This window comes from Hippichthys cyanospilos, chromosome 22 (genome assembly GCF_059441005.1).
Source record: "Hippichthys cyanospilos isolate Australia breed blue-spotted pipefish chromosome 22, RoL_Hcya_1.0, whole genome shotgun sequence".
Classification (NCBI taxonomy): Eukaryota; Metazoa; Chordata; class Actinopteri; order Syngnathiformes; family Syngnathidae; genus Hippichthys; species Hippichthys cyanospilos.
The window spans coordinates 6,462,733-6,480,191 of NC_142390.1; the positions used below are offsets into that span (position 1 = coordinate 6,462,733).

The window sequence follows — 17,459 nt, forward strand, 5'->3', positions numbered from 1 at the left end:
TGATGATTTTCCCAGATTAACGAACAAATTCAACAGTTGTCATCGGCGCTCAAATCGTGCTCTATCACTCAAAAATTCATTTTAGTCGTGAATTTTTACGCAACCCTTTGGGCGGGGGTCGAACCAGGACAAAGAGTTTCCTCCTTGAATGATGGGATTAAACGGATAAAACTGTCGTTCTGTCATAAAATTCAACACACAGGCCTGTGTTTGAATACTTGAGCAGATTTGCTATAATCGGCGGCGAGATAAGTACACACGTCAATGACGTAAGTTTGAATCGAATCCTCATCAGCGTTACTTCTGTGTCATCAAAGCCGTGACAAATTTCATCTTTCGGTCGCGCTACTTAGCACTTTCGGAATCATAATAGTCCCTTGTATAAACATGTTAGGGTTCTGGAAGGCCGGCGCTAAAATCGAACAAGCGCCGGCGCCAAGCTAGCATCTGTTTTCTTCCCTCCCAGCGCTACAACCCGCATCTTCTTTTTCTTTTGTACACAACTCCATTAAATCCCCAGCCCCCAGGCAACTTGACCCGCGAACAACACCCCTCTTGTCTCGTGCTGTTCCTTGTTATCGCCGCCGTCTTCGCCCGTCCCAAACGCCCTTCCCGCCGTCCGCCCTTTTATGGGTTTTTTTTAATACGCCACCTGCCTTCAAATGCCCACCTGGAATCTCATTAGAGTTTTAGCAAGCGCCAGCAGGCTGCCGCTCCTCTGCGGGCATACTGCTGCATAATCACTCTGCAATTCCGTTGATTCTCTTGTTTGGAATGCTTTCGAAAGAACGGGCTTGACGTGACATACGGCGACTGGATTGAATACTGAGAGCTTGTGAGCGCTTTCAAACTACTGTGCCACGAAATTATAAAGTTTGACTCAATTAGTCTGAGAATGTTTGTTTAGGCACGATAAATAATGTATCTCTGTGGCGTTTAATGGCAGGGTTGATCAACTAGGGAGCTGAAATTTTCAGCAGATGAATAAACCATGCAAAAGTTCAACATGCGACGATTCTGGCAGCTGGACGCGCGAGATTTTTGTGTACAAAAATAATCATTGTCCAATTTTTGGACCATATAAAACCATTATAATTCCGATTTTTGAGATGCATTTTAATTGGATTTATTTCATTGATTTTCCTGCTTTTTTTGCGACATTCCATTGAGCGGCGGTCAAATTATGTCAGCAAACAGAATTTTTTTTTTTTGTTGACTTGTGTTTCACATCAAGTCAGTAGGTGGCAGTAGACACCGCTTAAAGTGTCATCATCACGTCACAGGCTACAAAGACAGACTGTTAGTAACTTTAAACTATGTATGTATATGGATAGAACTGATGCCACTGAACAATTCGAGTGGTGAAGGATAAAATATATTCCTTAAAAAAAGTATGCAATTCGCATAGTTTGCAAAGTGTGTGCACAATAAACAAAAGTGCTTATGCCATCTTGTGACATCTGATGTGCAGTTACAAACCGTTACGGATGGACAAACTTTACTCGTTATTTTTGCTATCGGTGCCCGGGTTCGGTACATTTTCCTCTAACGTGTTACAGCCTCAAAAATACGACGCAAGTGTGTCACAGGAATGCGGCAGGAGGAGTGAATCTCAAAAAGGTATAAATATTCAGATTTCACTCTGCTCATTAGATACGGCAGCTTCTTCCTTTGGGCTGGGAAAGCTCTGCTTGTGTTTGTTTCTTGTCTGATTTATTTGCATGATGTATTCTCGTCAATGGTGGGGAATAAAGGGCGGGATGGCAGTGGAGACCTAAGGGCTGCTGAGGTGGGCACACAGATTTATTTAATGCAACGATCAAAAGGTACACGCCGTCATCTCACGGGTGCTAAAACCTCTATCCATATTTAATGGTTTTGTGCACGACAACAGCGCATTTTCAACGCTCGTTTCACATTCTCACAGGTCGATAATAAAGACGGGCTTCGGCCTGCCGGGTCAACGGCTGGTTGGCGACGTACGAGGGGACGACGCCTCGATTTTAGCGGGTTCAACAGAGCGAGGCGGCGGACGACATGCTTAAACACCCCCTCCGAGTTAGATCCGAGAAACCCCGTAACTCTCACGGTATCAAATCCAAAATTGAATTTTCTGCTCTGCCACCCGATGCTTGTCGAGATGGAAACGGCGCGAGCGGGGGGGGGGGAGGGGAGGAAGTGGCGTTCTTTGAATCTCTTAACCTTTACGGCTTGTTGCGGTATCAAGCCCGGCGGACGAGATCGGACTCTGACACGTTTGTCGAGGGATGACAAATTAGCTGTCCTTCCAGATGCCTGATTGCCTGACCTTTATTCACTAAGTGGTGTTGCTGATGAGGGGTGCTGGGTGACAGCGGTAAATGGTGCCTATATCAGCGAAGGTCCGCATGGGGATGCGCGTTTGACCAATCAGTCGATACCTAATACTGCAACGACTTTATGGACGAATTGTAGTTTTGCATAAAATTCTCAGTCACGCTATTTGAGGCGTGAGAAGTAAGCAAAACCCCTTCACCTTGACATTTGACTATTCTTCAATGCGAGTTGCATCGCCGCGTTGGCTTGCTATTGCATGTTAAGCAGTTTTACGCAGAGTAAACTTTATCCCAGTGCATCTTGTGCTAACTAATTGAGTTAGAGGATGCCATCTCCTCAGAGAGCAGGACATTTAAGCACCTCTCCCTTGCAGGGATGGTGCGGAAAGTAAATCACTTTTAATTAGAGTAAACCTTAAGATTAGATCTGGCCTCTCTCCGCCGGTCATTTGCATAGCTCCTCTCGATAGCGTCCCGGAGACAGCCGCTGATAAGTGCGATTTTGGTAGATGTGAGGGCCGAGGAGTTAAAACCGCTCTGCGGGTGATTTGAAAAGGTTGGCGTCCACCCGTTTTCACGGTACGGTTGGACATGTTGAGATTTATTACTTTTTTGATACCGTTGTCCAAAATTAGAGTGGCCGTTAATCCAGTAATCCAAGCCAGTTGAGAAAAGCTCTCATAAGGAAATTCATTTGAAGTTTCAGATGAGAGAACGAGATTGTCCGCCTTCCAACACTAAACCCCACACACGCCACGCAGACACGGTCAAAGGGATATGCCGGGGATAAGAATCGGTACAAGAGGTGATTTAGGAGACTTTTAGTGGAGCCTCTTTGTTGTTGCCTGGTCGGCTCAGTTTGATGCTTCTCAGGGCCCAAAGTCCTACGCTGGCAGTTAAGGTCAGAGGAAACAAATTGCGAATGGTTCCATGATATAAAAAAAAAAAAAAAATCCTGCTGGTGCTGCAAGAGTCATCCCTGCTGATTGTATCAAGATCTCATACTACCAGATATAAACGGAGGACTCGATGCCATATACTATACAGCCTTCATATTTATACGTTTGGTAGTGTTGTCAAGACCTCAAGTGAGATTAACATATTATAGAGACTACAGAGTCAAGCAACCGTGACAAAACCAAGACTTTACACATTTATGCAATGTCTCACTGTAGTACTGACATGAACTTGAGCATTCTTGATCAAAAATGCAGTCTCGCCTGTTTGAGACGTCTCAATCCGTGTAAAAAATGACTTCGATCTGAGATGTGACAGACACCCGTAAAAAGACTGACACGAAGAACTAAGACACCACCGTATAGTATTGATAATTGGAGTAGGTAGAAGGAAGTTTTCAGGAAGATTTAAGAGCTAAAGTCCAAACACAGAACAAATTCTTCACCTCCTCACCAAATTTTGTGGATCCACTCCAAGGCAGTCATACTAAAACCTTATCGGCTCTCCCCAGAACAGACTTGTCATAGCGATCTAAACAACCCCCCTTTGCCTCATTTCATTAATTACCAGAGTAAAGATCGACAAGTTACTGTCAGTGTTGACACCGGAAATGACAGATGGCAGGTGCGGGGATTCAAGCTGTAACCTTTTGAGTGTGCGGGAGACCCTCCAACTAGGGGCCGTGGGGGAGAGAGAGAAAGGGGAGAGCCACTCGGAGCCAAACGCAGTGGAGTGCAGTGACTGAGGAAGATGGGAAGGGACGTGTCCCAATCTCCTCTCATTCAGAGGTGACAGTCCATCTGTCACCACCTTGGAAGTCCGCAGGGGGATCGATGTCTGCTGAGACGGCCAAAGCCCAAGCTATCTGCATCCCTATTAGTATTCCTCCGCGGCGGAAGCGCCGGACGTCTCCGACACCGGCGCAACCACCAGCGGCACGGGCGCCGTGTCAATAGATTGATAAGACAAGCTGGACGTGACCCTGGAAATCCCAGGACGGCCCAAGTGATTGAACACCCTAAGGTATTAACTTAGGCCGCCTTTGGAACACATGCGACCTATGTGGATAACTAGCATGGATTATTGGCCACGTCAGGCGTTCATCCTCCACGTGGGTTTTGCTGATGTTTGCAACATTTCACCAACACGCTTGTATTCATCGCATCCATGCCGTGTGAGAGGGTAATATAATCAAGCGGGTCAGATTTCGGTGAACAGCTAAATCATGACCGTGCGGAAGGAGGGGCGTAGCTCGAAACCTTTCAGTGATGTGACATGTGTCACCAAGACCGGCAACCAATATCAGAACTCAAGTGATTGTGTAATGAAATGCCCTTGTCGTCCTGAGACTCACCCTATTCATTTGTGGTCACTGTAGCGGACATTTGCTTTTGGTTATACCTCTGGAATCATTATGCTACCCTACTAAGTCCTGAAGTGCTCTCACTAGAGTCCGAAAATGTCTCGTGTTTACATCCCTTACTTTACCTTTGGGGCGGCATGGCTTAGTGGTAGAGTGGTCGTCTCCCAGCCGAAAGGCCGTGGGTTCGATCCCCGACCATCAAGACCATGTCTAAGTGTCCTTGAGCAAGACACCGAACCCCCAGTTGCTCCTGATTCTGCGTCATCAGTAGGTAAATGACTAGTTAGTGTAAAGCGCTTTGAGTACCAAAGGTAGAAAAGCGCTATATAAGTGAAAGTCCATTTACCATTTACCATTTACCTTTAATCGGAGGATTGGGACACTACAGGATAAGAAGTTGATGGGAGCAGAGGGGGGGGGTGAAGCAATACAACCTCAAACAGAAGAGTAGCCATTTGTAGTTTTCTAGATGGGTGTACGCAGTTTGTATACTTAGGGAATGAGAAACGGGAGCTAAATGCGAGCGGAGGTCAGTCGGAACATCTGAAGTCATTTTCAGCTGGGTGGAACGGGATGGGGTTTACGACAGGATTGTTTTTCTAACGGAGAGGGAGTGGAACGGAAGTGAAAATCAACTCCCGTAGCACCCTCTAATACAACACACCTAAAAACAAAAACAAGTCATTCCAATAAAAACCGGACGAAATATGAACTTCTTCCTTGCCAACACCCGCAATGATCGCTAGCCAATCCAATCAAAAGTCACTAATGGCCATGTTTTATGTCTTATTCATGAAATGTATATCCAAGACGCAAATATGACAACGGTGAAACAAGAATAAAGCCTTGCATCAAAACCGATTGATATTTGTACCCCAGAATGTCATTTAATTAAATCTTGCCCTAGATTTCAGGTGGCCATGCAAAACTCCTGCCACTGCATGGAATGCTGCTTTCCTACAACTGAAGCTTGTAGGTACATTTGCCATGTAGACCAAAGCAAAATCCATGTTTAGATCATTATTACTTCATGCTTTTTTTATCCTCTTCCTACAACTTGTGTGTTCGATTATGTGGAGTAACCTGTAAATAAAATGTGTTTTTTGTAAAGCACGCACTCCATTTTATGAGTGCCGATGACCTTTCCGGTGCTCAGGGGATTAGAAGCCACAAATTAGAACTATAGCGGTCGTTCATCTGGGAGAGAGACGCATCCCATCTACAACGCCATTTACGAAACAAGACTCAATCAACAGAGGTCGCACACGCCCTCTTTCCGAGACCCGGTAAAAACGAACTGCGGCATAATCAGGCTTGGTAACGCTGAGAACAAGAGAAAATAAAAGCACAGGCGCAAATGTATATTTTGCAATATAGTCAAGCAGTGTGCGCGTATGAAAAATGACGCCAACAAGCACTTGCATGCACTCCAAGGATTACGCCCCAGTAAGCACACTAACAATGTGGTCAAGGGCAGGCATAATAATGAATTGATTGTCCTCTGAGGGTGTCATAATGAATGTGAATCAAGACCGCGCGCCGTGTTTTGACCAATCGATACGGCTATGAATTTCCAGCAGCATCCACGTGATTGATTATATTCATTCCTATTTAGGCATAATTCAGCGTTCGATCAATTATGAATATCTTTTATAGTCTCTTTAGTAGTCATAAAAAAAGGCCCGATGCGAAATAAACGCCAAAAAACAGCCATTAACCCTCCGCTGCTTGTAAATGAGAAGCGGCGAGTAAAAACAGAAATGAATTCTCAGACATTTGTCAATAGTCCTGAAGTGCGGCACATGCAGCGCCGTCCTATGGCGCTGCATTAAGCTTTCATGAAAGTGAAAGTTAATTAGATATGATGACTGAACTCCCGGGATTGTAATTAGCCAAACTGCGTGACTGCTCTCCTGTAATTAAATGTCATTTTCCCTCAGTTCACCGCGCCTGAAAAAGGGAAAAGATGAGGAAGAGCAAGGAGGAGTGCGGCCGCATCGCGAACTGGATAGTCGCTTGCCGCTCTATTTTAACAAGCTCCGTGTGACATTTAGATGGACTGTTTGGGCATAGCGAGTTCATAGAGGAGTGTAAACACTCAAGGTGAAAGTGGGGAAGGTGGGACGCCGGCGGAGATTACGCCCGTGGACGAGCGGGGGAAATGTCAGATTACGCTCTGGCGTATGTGGATAACCCCGGGACGACGGAGAAGCGTGTGGCGGGCGTGTTCTCGTGCCGGGGCGTCAAAAATGCAGGAGCCAAAATCTTGACTGACATCAGAGGACGCATTGGCAGAGACAAGTTTACTTGGAGGGTGATGGAGGAGGGGGAAAAAAAAAACCAGTCTTCAGCCATGCCCCAAACAGAGGGCGTGACTCACGTCTGGAAAAAAAAATCTACACTGACATATCTCGCATAATATGTAGATGACTGGGCGAGGATGTGTTAAGTAGTGAATATACATGTAAACGTGAAAAGGCTAAACGTCCAAAATTACTAATAGCGAGGGATACATTATTTCAAGAAAAAAACGAATTTCCATTGTCTTTTGTCATAAGACTCAAAACGTGCACTTAGGCCCTTAGTGTTTACATGCTTGGATTATTGGTTGTCATGGACCACATTCATATGGAAAAATGCACTCAACATACACAACCGACATGAAAGTCAGCGAGCAATTGAAAGAAACCGAAAAGCCACCTCATACGGCGCCGTGTTTACCGCTAGCCCACGTATGTACAATCTGCGCCTTTCACCTTGATGCATTTGTTCACCCGGCCGCATCTTGACTCTCATGGCTTCCTTTGCGATAATGTACTTCTGATGTATACCTATTACGGAGATAAACCTCGGCGGACGCGTTCACAAACGAACGCGTGAAACGCAAGGCACGGTGGGTGTCATTGATAGGAACCAAGTCCTCTATGATAATGGCTGGTTTTCCTGCGGCTACATGGAGCGTCACCTTTGAGGCGGCAAGAGAGATGAGCTAATTACTTCTGGCCAACGTACAGCAAACGACCGCCGCGAAGGTAATGGAAGGCCGAAACTTGTTTGCCTGACAAAACGACCGCGGGCCGCCCCCGCCGTGTTTCGGGATCAGGAGAAGGACATGTTGAAAAGCCGGCTCCGTCGCTAACTCGGGAGTTAGATTTCATTTCATTTGATCGCATTCATTATCTTTACGGGAAAGGTTACGAGGGACATTTGAAATGAAATGACGGGTTACGGCACGCCAGGTCGGGAGAGTTTTGAGTTCTTAAATTTAATGACGTCTCTTCTAATTCTGCTCCAACTACGACCGCGGCAGCTAATCTCACTCGGGGCCGACATTGTTTTAAATCTTGCGGTACCGCTTTTACGACTACAGCTGCCGCCTCTATCTCCTCGACGGACAATCAATCAATATCGGTGATTGTAATTCCAAAGTAAAGAAAGTTAGGAAATTGAAAACACTAAAAAAAAATAAAAAACAACAACAACAAATAGAAGCCCCGGCGGAGCGAAGGAGAAGGCAGTAAAAAAATCCATCATGCGAAAATGATCCCCGGGGGAGCGTTTTATGTTTGCTTTAAATCGGCTGATTTTACGACTGCGGCAGGCTATGTAATGTAATCACATCAAACTGCCCAAAAGAGCCTCTTCAATTCTCCTTATGTTCGCCCAATCGCTTATCGGCGCAGACCTGTAATGGGAAACAAACCGCCATGATTTTTCCGCGCGAATCCTTGTCGACGGCAAAGTCGCGCCGGCCGCATTTCACCCACTGTCAGCCACCGCGCTCCAAATTGAATCGCCTTTGAACGACGGCCGTCCGAGTTGACCTCCGCTTTGAAGCCGGCGTCCGTCTCGGTAACGTTACATCCCGCCCGAGGGACACTTAAGGTGTCTACGTCTAATTCCGCCTGAGCCCTTTAATTACCTCATTAATTTAGGCTGACAGGGGAGGTTAAAGCCCCTCTGTGATCCGAACGCTCCGGTATTAGCCGCCGAACGGGAGGCCGTAACCCGCTTCCCTTTTCGGACGCCGTTCGGTGTTTAACAAGGTTTATATCTAATCCGCGGCTTTATCTTTATGGATCTTGGCTTTTTTTTTTTTTTTTCCGAAACGATCTTAATTACCGGCTTAGACTTGAACAAATATCATATTTGTATTGAAGAGGAGCTTAAGGGACTTTTCGTAGCGTCGGGTGTGACGGCAAAGCTCGGATCGCCCCCTTTCTGAAACCGGTCGTCGCCACGTTTGGCTTTCCACTAAGACACCCAGACACACTTTCCTAAAGACGTCCACCGAGGGACGGAGAGTGTGAGAAACACAATGAAGATTCTCGAAGATGCTATCTAGACAGAGGAGTAATAAAGCGCGGGGCGAGACGAGGGTTATATTGGTCTAGCCGGACAGCCGTCACATGTCCAGCTTTGACTGAAGTCGGGATTAGAAAGGGTGGTGGGCCAGACGGACGGACGGACAGAGGGAGATAGAGCACAGACAGAGGAAATGATAGTGAAGGGGAGCGGGAGAGGGCGAATAAGGGAATGACAGCAAGGAAGATTGATGGCTGACTCCTTCTGGCTGGCTGATTTTTGCCCATCTCGCCACGCAGTCAAAGCTCGCCGAGCAAAGGGGGCCCCCGCGCCTCTGCTGGGGCGGGAGGGACTTGGTCGAAAGATGGCGCGCCAGATAAAATCACATAGGAGAGAGATAGAAACAGGGAGATGGGCTGCGATAATGGTGATGATTGCCAGAGTAAATTGCGGTGGGGGAAATGGTGAACAAACAGAAATGTCCTGCTACGATATTGGGTAAACAAAAAATGATTAACAGGGGAATCAAATGGAAAAACGTGAACCTTTTTGCATTTCCAAAGCACAAACAGTGTATTCCAGGTCCATTTTGGACCGGGCCAAGATTACCGTTGGCGGACCCGCATGAATGTTTCCGCACTTAAAGGCAGCGCAGTGTCGTAAGGCTCTTAGAAGGCGCGTGTTATGTGAATGCATCGTACGGAGCGCTTATAACAACACTGCTGTATGTCTTTTTGAGCTTTCAAAAGCCGCCATTGTGATCGTGCCTAAGTGCAACCTTGGGGCTCGAGTGTAGCATTATGGATTAGCAGGGTCAACGTCCCGTGAACCTTGCACGAGAAATTACACGAGAGCTTGGTTTTGCTCAGCTATTGTAATGCAACTGTAATTTTTTCTCTTTACATACTTTACCATTCACCCAAAAGGTATATATATATATATATATATATATATATATATATGAACACAAAGCAAAACTGGCTTCAACTTGTTTCAGAGTTGCTTCTAAACCTATAAAGTGTACTTTTAAGCCACGGTTGTAAACGCAAATTCAGATAAAGGGCATGGTAAAAAGCCAGATAAGCAAAACCATTAAATGTCGGCAGAACGGATAAAACGTCTTGTAACTCCCCACATTGCTGGCTATTACTAGTGGCGTAAAAATGATTTGAATGTTCAATTCTCAGTCAGCGCCCTAATATTCAGCCACAGCCAGTCCCATGCCTGCATTAAAAAAAAAAAAAAAAAAAAAAAAAGGAGGGTCATCCAAAGTAAAACACGTTTACAAATCATGCAAGAGCCTCGCTATGGGAACGCGCGACTGGACAAGCCAAATGTTACAGCAATAGTTTTGTTTTTTAAAACAAAATGTGTGATATGTGGTCAATGGAAAAACGTAAACATTATCACATTCATAACACATCCGTGTAATCCAAAATCCATGTATTGAAATTGTAAAATTATTGATTAGCTGCCTATAAGTAACTCACCTGCCGGATAAAGTATTTTTAACAAATCCTGCTTATAAAAAGAGAATTTTTTTGTGTGTTTTGTTTTTATTTAAATTGTAAACTATTCTTTAAGTTGTGAACACCCTGCATGAGATACCAAATAAAAGCTAACACCGCCTCTGTTCAAATGTTGGCCTGACTCCGATTGTGTTCTTTGTGTCAGTCTCTCTTATTGATAACTCTGACAGCGGTTCATAAAAAAACTTGCAAAGTGCGTGCTACCTAAATTCCCACCCTTCAAAACGGTATCAAATAAACAATACTAGATTACAGGGTGAATGGAGTCACAAAGGTTAGTGCAATAGAGTGGAAAGGAAAAGCCATTATATTGTGTTACTGCTAAAACACGGCAGGCCAGCGAAAAGAAACACATTCATACCAAGCAAAGGCATGGAGGCCAGCAAGAAGGGACGTGTCCAGACTATGTCCTTCCTGATAAGTGAGTTTTCTCTTGGCTTCCCCCCCCCCCCCCCTCCCTCCCCACTGTAATAAGAGTTGACACCTATTTGTGACATATGACTGTATCTCTGATTGCCTGGGGCGCGATATCATCCCGACACACGCTCGGCCGCCAATGGAGGGATCGTGAAAGTGAGCGATGGAGAAATAGAGGGTGTTTGTGCCTCAAACACCTCGGCCGCTGCGATATTCTCTATCGGGCAGGAGATACTGAGGACCCGTGTCCGTCTGCTGGCAGGGGCAACGCTGATATAGGGGAGAAATTGGAATATGCGCAGCTTATGTGCTGCTTGCTTTAAGATGCGTTGCTTGGCACCAAGGAATAGATGGACGAAATTATTGGAGACCCGAGGGAATCCATTTTTTCACCTGCATATTTGCTCTTCGATCTTGGTACACAGCAGACATGGCTCCGCGGGGGAACAAACTGTGCCCAAGTTCAGCTACAGGTGGATCGCAGCCATTGTGGTGTTCCGAAACCCCAGTCTATTCATTTGTGTCCACCGTAGTGGACGTTTGGTTTTGGTTGATATATTTTGACTCTTTCAAACGATACTAAGTCCTAGCATCCTGAGTGGAGAACATCCTGCCCTTAATGACGTCTTTTGGGTGAGATGCAATCAACTTTGCTGTCATATTTCATTTATTAATAGGTGGCTTTAGAGGGTTCGAAGGGGTGGCAGTGCCATTTTTTGTCAAATGCATTGCCAACTTAGTTGCAACCCCTGATAACAAACTTTTAATATTAAATGCAAAATTCTACCCACAATCTTGCTTCTTTTGTCTCCACACCTTGTATAAAAATTGGGTTTAGAACCCAAGTACTGCTCATGTATTTATTGATAGTAATAAAATTCTAAGTTTCCATAAGATTCAGTTTGAACATTAACCCTTGTGCGAACATAAGAGGAAAAAAATACGAGGGGGTGCTAAAATAAAAGATTAAATGCTTTTACAGTTGTGGTCAAAGTGTTTTAATTTTTCTGCTTTTTGTAGCGGACAGTTATTGACTGTCATTGTGTTCGAGCATGGAATATTAACAAAAAAAAAAGCCTCATTGGTCCCTTTGATGTGCATTCTTTGCAAGACACAGTTTGCTTAGCACAGAGCAGCTCGAGTTTAGCCCACTACATAAATGCAAAGCAACCAGCCGCGACTGCAGTCAAAGCTAACAGGACGGACTGTTTTGTTTCAACGTTATTCAAATCACCAATCGAGTAAAACAAAACAAAAAAACATTTACTGAGACGCTACCACCACAGTGAGCTTTTTAGCGCCAATTTGGTCGCCTGCAAAAGTTTTATTATGGGGGGGGGGGGCAATGGTGACCTTGCTGTGCTTTACGGCCAACATCTTGGCGCGGGAAAAACACTTGAGTCCACCTTGAGTCGCCATTAACGGCAAGTTAGTGTCCGCTGGCCTGCCAGCGTCAGAACCTCCGCGGCGGCTTAAAATGAAAGGTTGCGCTAATAAATCTCCCGACTGTTGAAATTGTAATGGTCCCTATCGAGATTCATCTAAGGACTCTCAATTAAGAGACATCGCCGACACCGCGAGAGCTTTTCGGTCTAATGAAGTACTTCCCATTATTGTGCCGCTGGTAAATTATTCAAGGAAACTCCTGATGGGAGGGCCGGGTGACGCCGACGAGGGAGAGAAAATAAAAATGAGGGAAGTCGCCTCATCATTTCCAATTCATCACCTTTTCTTCCATATTGCCCTCCAGATCACAGAGAAGATTCACCTAATCAGATTTATGATTTATCCTATTTAAATTCAGTAGACTTTCAAAAACGCCGCGGGGCGGCGGGCGGAAGAAGACGGACAGAGAGAAGCAGTTTATAATCGAGAACAAAAAAAAAAAGACACCTAGTGCGGGTGACCTCTATTTGAATGAATAATGATTGGCTCTTCAAATATTCCGATAGCGTGCCGTTTCTAATGAGCTACAATGATTATTTGCCGGTGTCGAAGGGCAGATTCTCCTGATCGGACTTATTATCATTTGAAAATATGCATTTGGCAGCCGCCGCGCCGTTCTTTTTTTTTCATTTACCGTTTATAAGCATCCCATCAAAGTCTAGCAATTAGGATATATACGTTTGGACAGGGCTGGATGGAGCCGAGCACAGAAATGATTTACTTATTTTCTCATGAATATAGGATTAGCGCGGGACTGTCGGCGCCAATGCATCCCGTCAAATCACCGAAGGAATTTCAATTAATTAATTTCCGCATCGTCCAATAATTGCCTTTTCAAGTGTCTTAACAAGCGCTTGCGTTCGATAGAAATGCGCTTTCGTTCATTTTTGAAGATTTCGCTCGTTAATCACTATTAGTTCGACCTGACCGGCGTGATTGATACGGTTTAATTAGCTATTAATTGCAGCTTTTGTAATTCATTATGAGCCCCCGGCTTTGTGTTGGCTGTGCCGGCGCACGCCTCTTTGCAAAGATCTTTTAACTCATTAATACATACGAAATTTACACAGAAGGAAAACACTTTCCAAGTCATATACTCACATATCTTTTTTAGGCAAGGAAAGAAAATATGTGTTTCGTTTTTTAACTTGAGTACCAAAACCATGTATTTCTAAATTCAATTTGTCTACACAATACATTCGTGCCTTGCGTTACAAGTATCTCAAATCATCGTTCCTCATTGAAATGAATTCAAAAGATATTAATTCGTTCCCGACAACAATAAAAGGGTTCATTTTGGGGGTTTTTTTAAATAAGAAAATTTGGGAATATTCGACTTCCTATATTAGTCTTTCTTCCCGGGTGATGATGAACGTTTTTTTTCTATTAACCGGATGCTAAAATACTTTAAGACAGCGATACGGTTGATTTTATCCCGAGTGACCCAACTTGAGCTTTTAGATGACTAAAGACTAGCGGACAACTTCTGACATTTGCAATCCTTTCAATGATTTCATTGAGCGGCTTAGCCTGACTCAAATAATGCAAAGTTCTTGCAATGCATCATGGGGCTTCGATCCAAGAACTAAAAGATGCAGAAAAGCTTTTATTTTGCTGCAGGGAAGCATTTTATTTCATACAACGGATAACATTGTTATGACCCTTTCAAAGTCAGCCCAAATTGGGTGATAATCAGGCTAGGCTAGTGAAAAATCCCCAGACACCCAAATGTTAGCATGTAATTGTCTAGAGTTAAATCAAATCTAATGTTGCTAATCTAATGTATGTAAATCTAATGTATATGTTTTCATTTGTATAACTCCTTTTGTATAAGCCCTGAGTTTAATTGGTGACACGCTCCTTGATTTAACAAGCAAAACGGACAAAAAAGGTCAACTTCATGCAGATTGATCGATCGGCTGGTCTCTGAGGTTATAGACAAGAGGTTAACAGGATGGATTGGCATTGATTCATCAGTTCACTCGCAAGCACATTTCAAGGTCCGAGCAGCACGGGTTATTCCGATAAATCTCGGAATGTCTCGACCCGACCCCCGACCTAGCTTTGCCTTTTATCAGCGAGCGTAATGGGAAATTAATGGCATCCTGATTCCTCAAATCTTTACCGCGTGGAATCTTCCGTGCGTAACGCGGATTATAAATAAAGCTTCCAAATGACGTTTTCCCCGCTAGCGCGGAGAGAGTTTGTTTTTCAAAGTCACAACGCGACATAAATCTATTTCCCACTTCCAAATTGGATTAGGCAAAAAAGATTCTCCCGACAAGTGTGGCACGGTTGAGTGGAAAATGTTTCTGGCTAAGACGAATCCCGCTGAGATGCGGTTGCTGCCTTTTATTGTCGGCTGTCGCAGGAACACGAGATGCTCAAAGAAAAGCAATGCAACAAGTGTACGCAGGCACAAAAGAAAAATAATGCTAATTCCGTAGCAAAACGACGAAGGCTTTTAAGGCAAACGCGGTGCCCGGACGCCGGCGCAAAACACAGCGAGCGCCTGCTGCTATACTTTTGAACATATTTGAATCATACGCAGGGATCCAGGATGTTCCTGGGGGGGCGGCTATTGCGGTCGCACGATAATAGGAACGAAACCTACGGCAAATCACAACGTGAAAATATTGGCGGTGAAATAAAGCAGTGGACAAAAGGAGACGTTGACCCCGTGCTTTACGGCCTTTGATGAAATGTCAGGGGAGAAACGGGCAAAATTATTGGGAGCCACGCCGCGGGGGGACGTGACTGTCTAATGTAATGGCGAGTTCATTCAACAGCTGTCACAACAGTTTACTGGAGAAATGATGACCACGTAGCCGTAGCGCTGGAGGAAAAGGCAAACACTCGCCAAAGTCATTAAGTCCATCGCAAACTGTGACGGCGGGATCGTTCGCTAAGTCAAAAAAATAAAAAACAATGAAATGAAATAATGCTTGGGGTTTGATGTAATGTACCAAGAAATAAGACCCATATTATTTCATCATTCTATTCGGTGGTGAAATTTTACATCTGCTCCCCAAAAGTTCCCTTGGTCAAAAATTCATAACAACAAAACACTTCAAAAAAGACAAATCTGAAATGTGTCCGTTTGATTTGAAGCCACCATTTTGTCTCATTTTGGACATTTGCGTTTCAAACCTTGAATTACTGATCAATCGACAACTACTCCGTCATCAAAATCAAATCCGATTTCAGATCATAAATTAGCCATTTAGATCCTTTACTTAATTCAAAATGGACATCGCCTTATGAAAAGTAATCCTCCACAAATTTTTGAAATGATTTTCGATTGAAAACTGAGTGATAATCTTGTTGAATCAAAATAAAACTAAACATTTGCTTGTATTTTTCTATTTTCTCACATTCTACACCAAAATAGAATCTCAATCATAATGTATGTGTATTTTTGACCACGTCAGATATCAAGCAAAACTAAAGACTTGGATCTTACAATGATTTATCAGATTTTATTTTTTTTTAATCATTAGCAGGAGCCCTAGTCCAATTCAACACATGCTTATTTCATTTATTAAACTATGTAATTTCAAAGTCTGTCAAAAATATAGATTTTTTTCTCTCCCTATATTGATTCGACATGTGATTATACTTTTATTCCAATCTATTTCCTTTTTCAAATCAGCCAGTAACCAAAAACGTTTTTATTTTTACTTATCGATTGATTATACATCAATACTTTCTTCTTGCGGGCCTCTGCGATTAATTGTTCAGCCTCTTGGCTGTAACAAGTTGAAGAGGTCCGGTGTTAGCAATAAACTTGAACGATTGTATTTCTGCCTCTCTCCATTACTTCACTCTAACAAAATTGTAATAAAGAACACCCCCCCACCCCCCCCCCCCCCCCCCCCCCCCCCGCAAGATCACACGTTTGGATTTAATTAGCTGTGCTTTTGCTGCAATAACTGAACACGCCATCCAAACACTCTGTCTGCCTCAGTCCATTAAAGGACGGACTTGATGCGTGCGTGTGTGTGTGTGTGTGTGTGTGTGTGTGTTGGTGGCTGACCTCCAGTATTGCCCGGGAGGTTAAAGGTTAATCAGAGGTTTGGTACAGTTCATCAGATTTGTGGAGTGATGTGAAGAGCTGGCAGGTGGAGTCTAGAAAAGAAAAAAAATGATAGAAACATCATTAAATAAGGTTCAACAAAGAACAAACTTGAAAAAATATTGATTTTTTTTTTATCATTTCGGAATAAATGACTCGGGGTACTTGATGCGGCGTATTTCACCGTAAGAAATGGCGTGCAAGTGCAAGGACACTATTTGCAAACCCACATTTCCCTCCAACTCATCATTTTAATAGAAAAAGTATTTTCTTTTTTTTTTTTTTTCTCATTTTCTGATAAGTCTGTTCAAATTAGGACCGCGCTGGAACGGAAACCAAATAAGTGGCTGAGTTTCAGGCTTGATAAAGTATCACAAATGTACTTTCGGGGTATTACAAGGCAAAGCAGTAAAATGCTTGGTTGGCGGAAGGATATACAAAATGTATAAGGCAATAGAATAGAACTGTATAGCCGGTATACAACAAAAGGGGGAGATCTGGTGCATATTAAATAAGAACAATGAATAAAATGAAAATGAGAGAAGAAAAAGCATGGTTTCAAAAAATGCAATCGTTATTTTCAGTGTGTTCTTGTTTTGTTGTCATACAGAGCGTTATTGGCTCTGCCATGATAAAAATCCGACAATTATTCCGAAGTTGACTCCCCGTTCATTCATGTGGTTTTTTTAATTTGTTGTTGATTAGTTTGTCTTAAATATTTGCACGATTGCAACCGAGTTTTCAGGACTGAACGTAAAAGAAAAAATGGTGCCTATTTTTTTTCAGTAATTCCTTCATAATTCCATTTGTTTTATTTTGAATATTGTTCTTTCCTTAACAGGAGTTTGCCAACAATTCATATGTTTGTCAATAACTCAAAACTAATGTAGGAAAAATATTTTTGTCTCATGATCGACTCAAATATCAAATACAAAAATCTGACTAAGTCTTTTCTCATCGGGCATCTATTGAAATCAACAAATTAAACATGATACTGTGATGCTTGCCTAATATGAACTATACAGAAAAATCCTTCTGTTTTGATCTATTCC

The 17,459-nt window shown here is 43.5% G+C and overlaps 1 long non-coding RNA gene across 1 annotated transcript in view; it reads right to left on the bottom strand.

The window, feature by feature from the left end:
• The window catches only part of LOC148405659 (uncharacterized), a 28,405-nt gene extending 11,943 nt beyond the window's left edge, over positions 1 to 16,462 (bottom strand). The window contains exon 1 of the long non-coding RNA XR_015864177.1: positions 16,369 to 16,462. This is a non-coding gene — a long non-coding RNA (uncharacterized LOC148405659). The remainder of the gene's footprint in view (positions 1 to 16,368) is intronic.
• Positions 16,463 to 17,459: the final 997 nt, after the last annotated feature.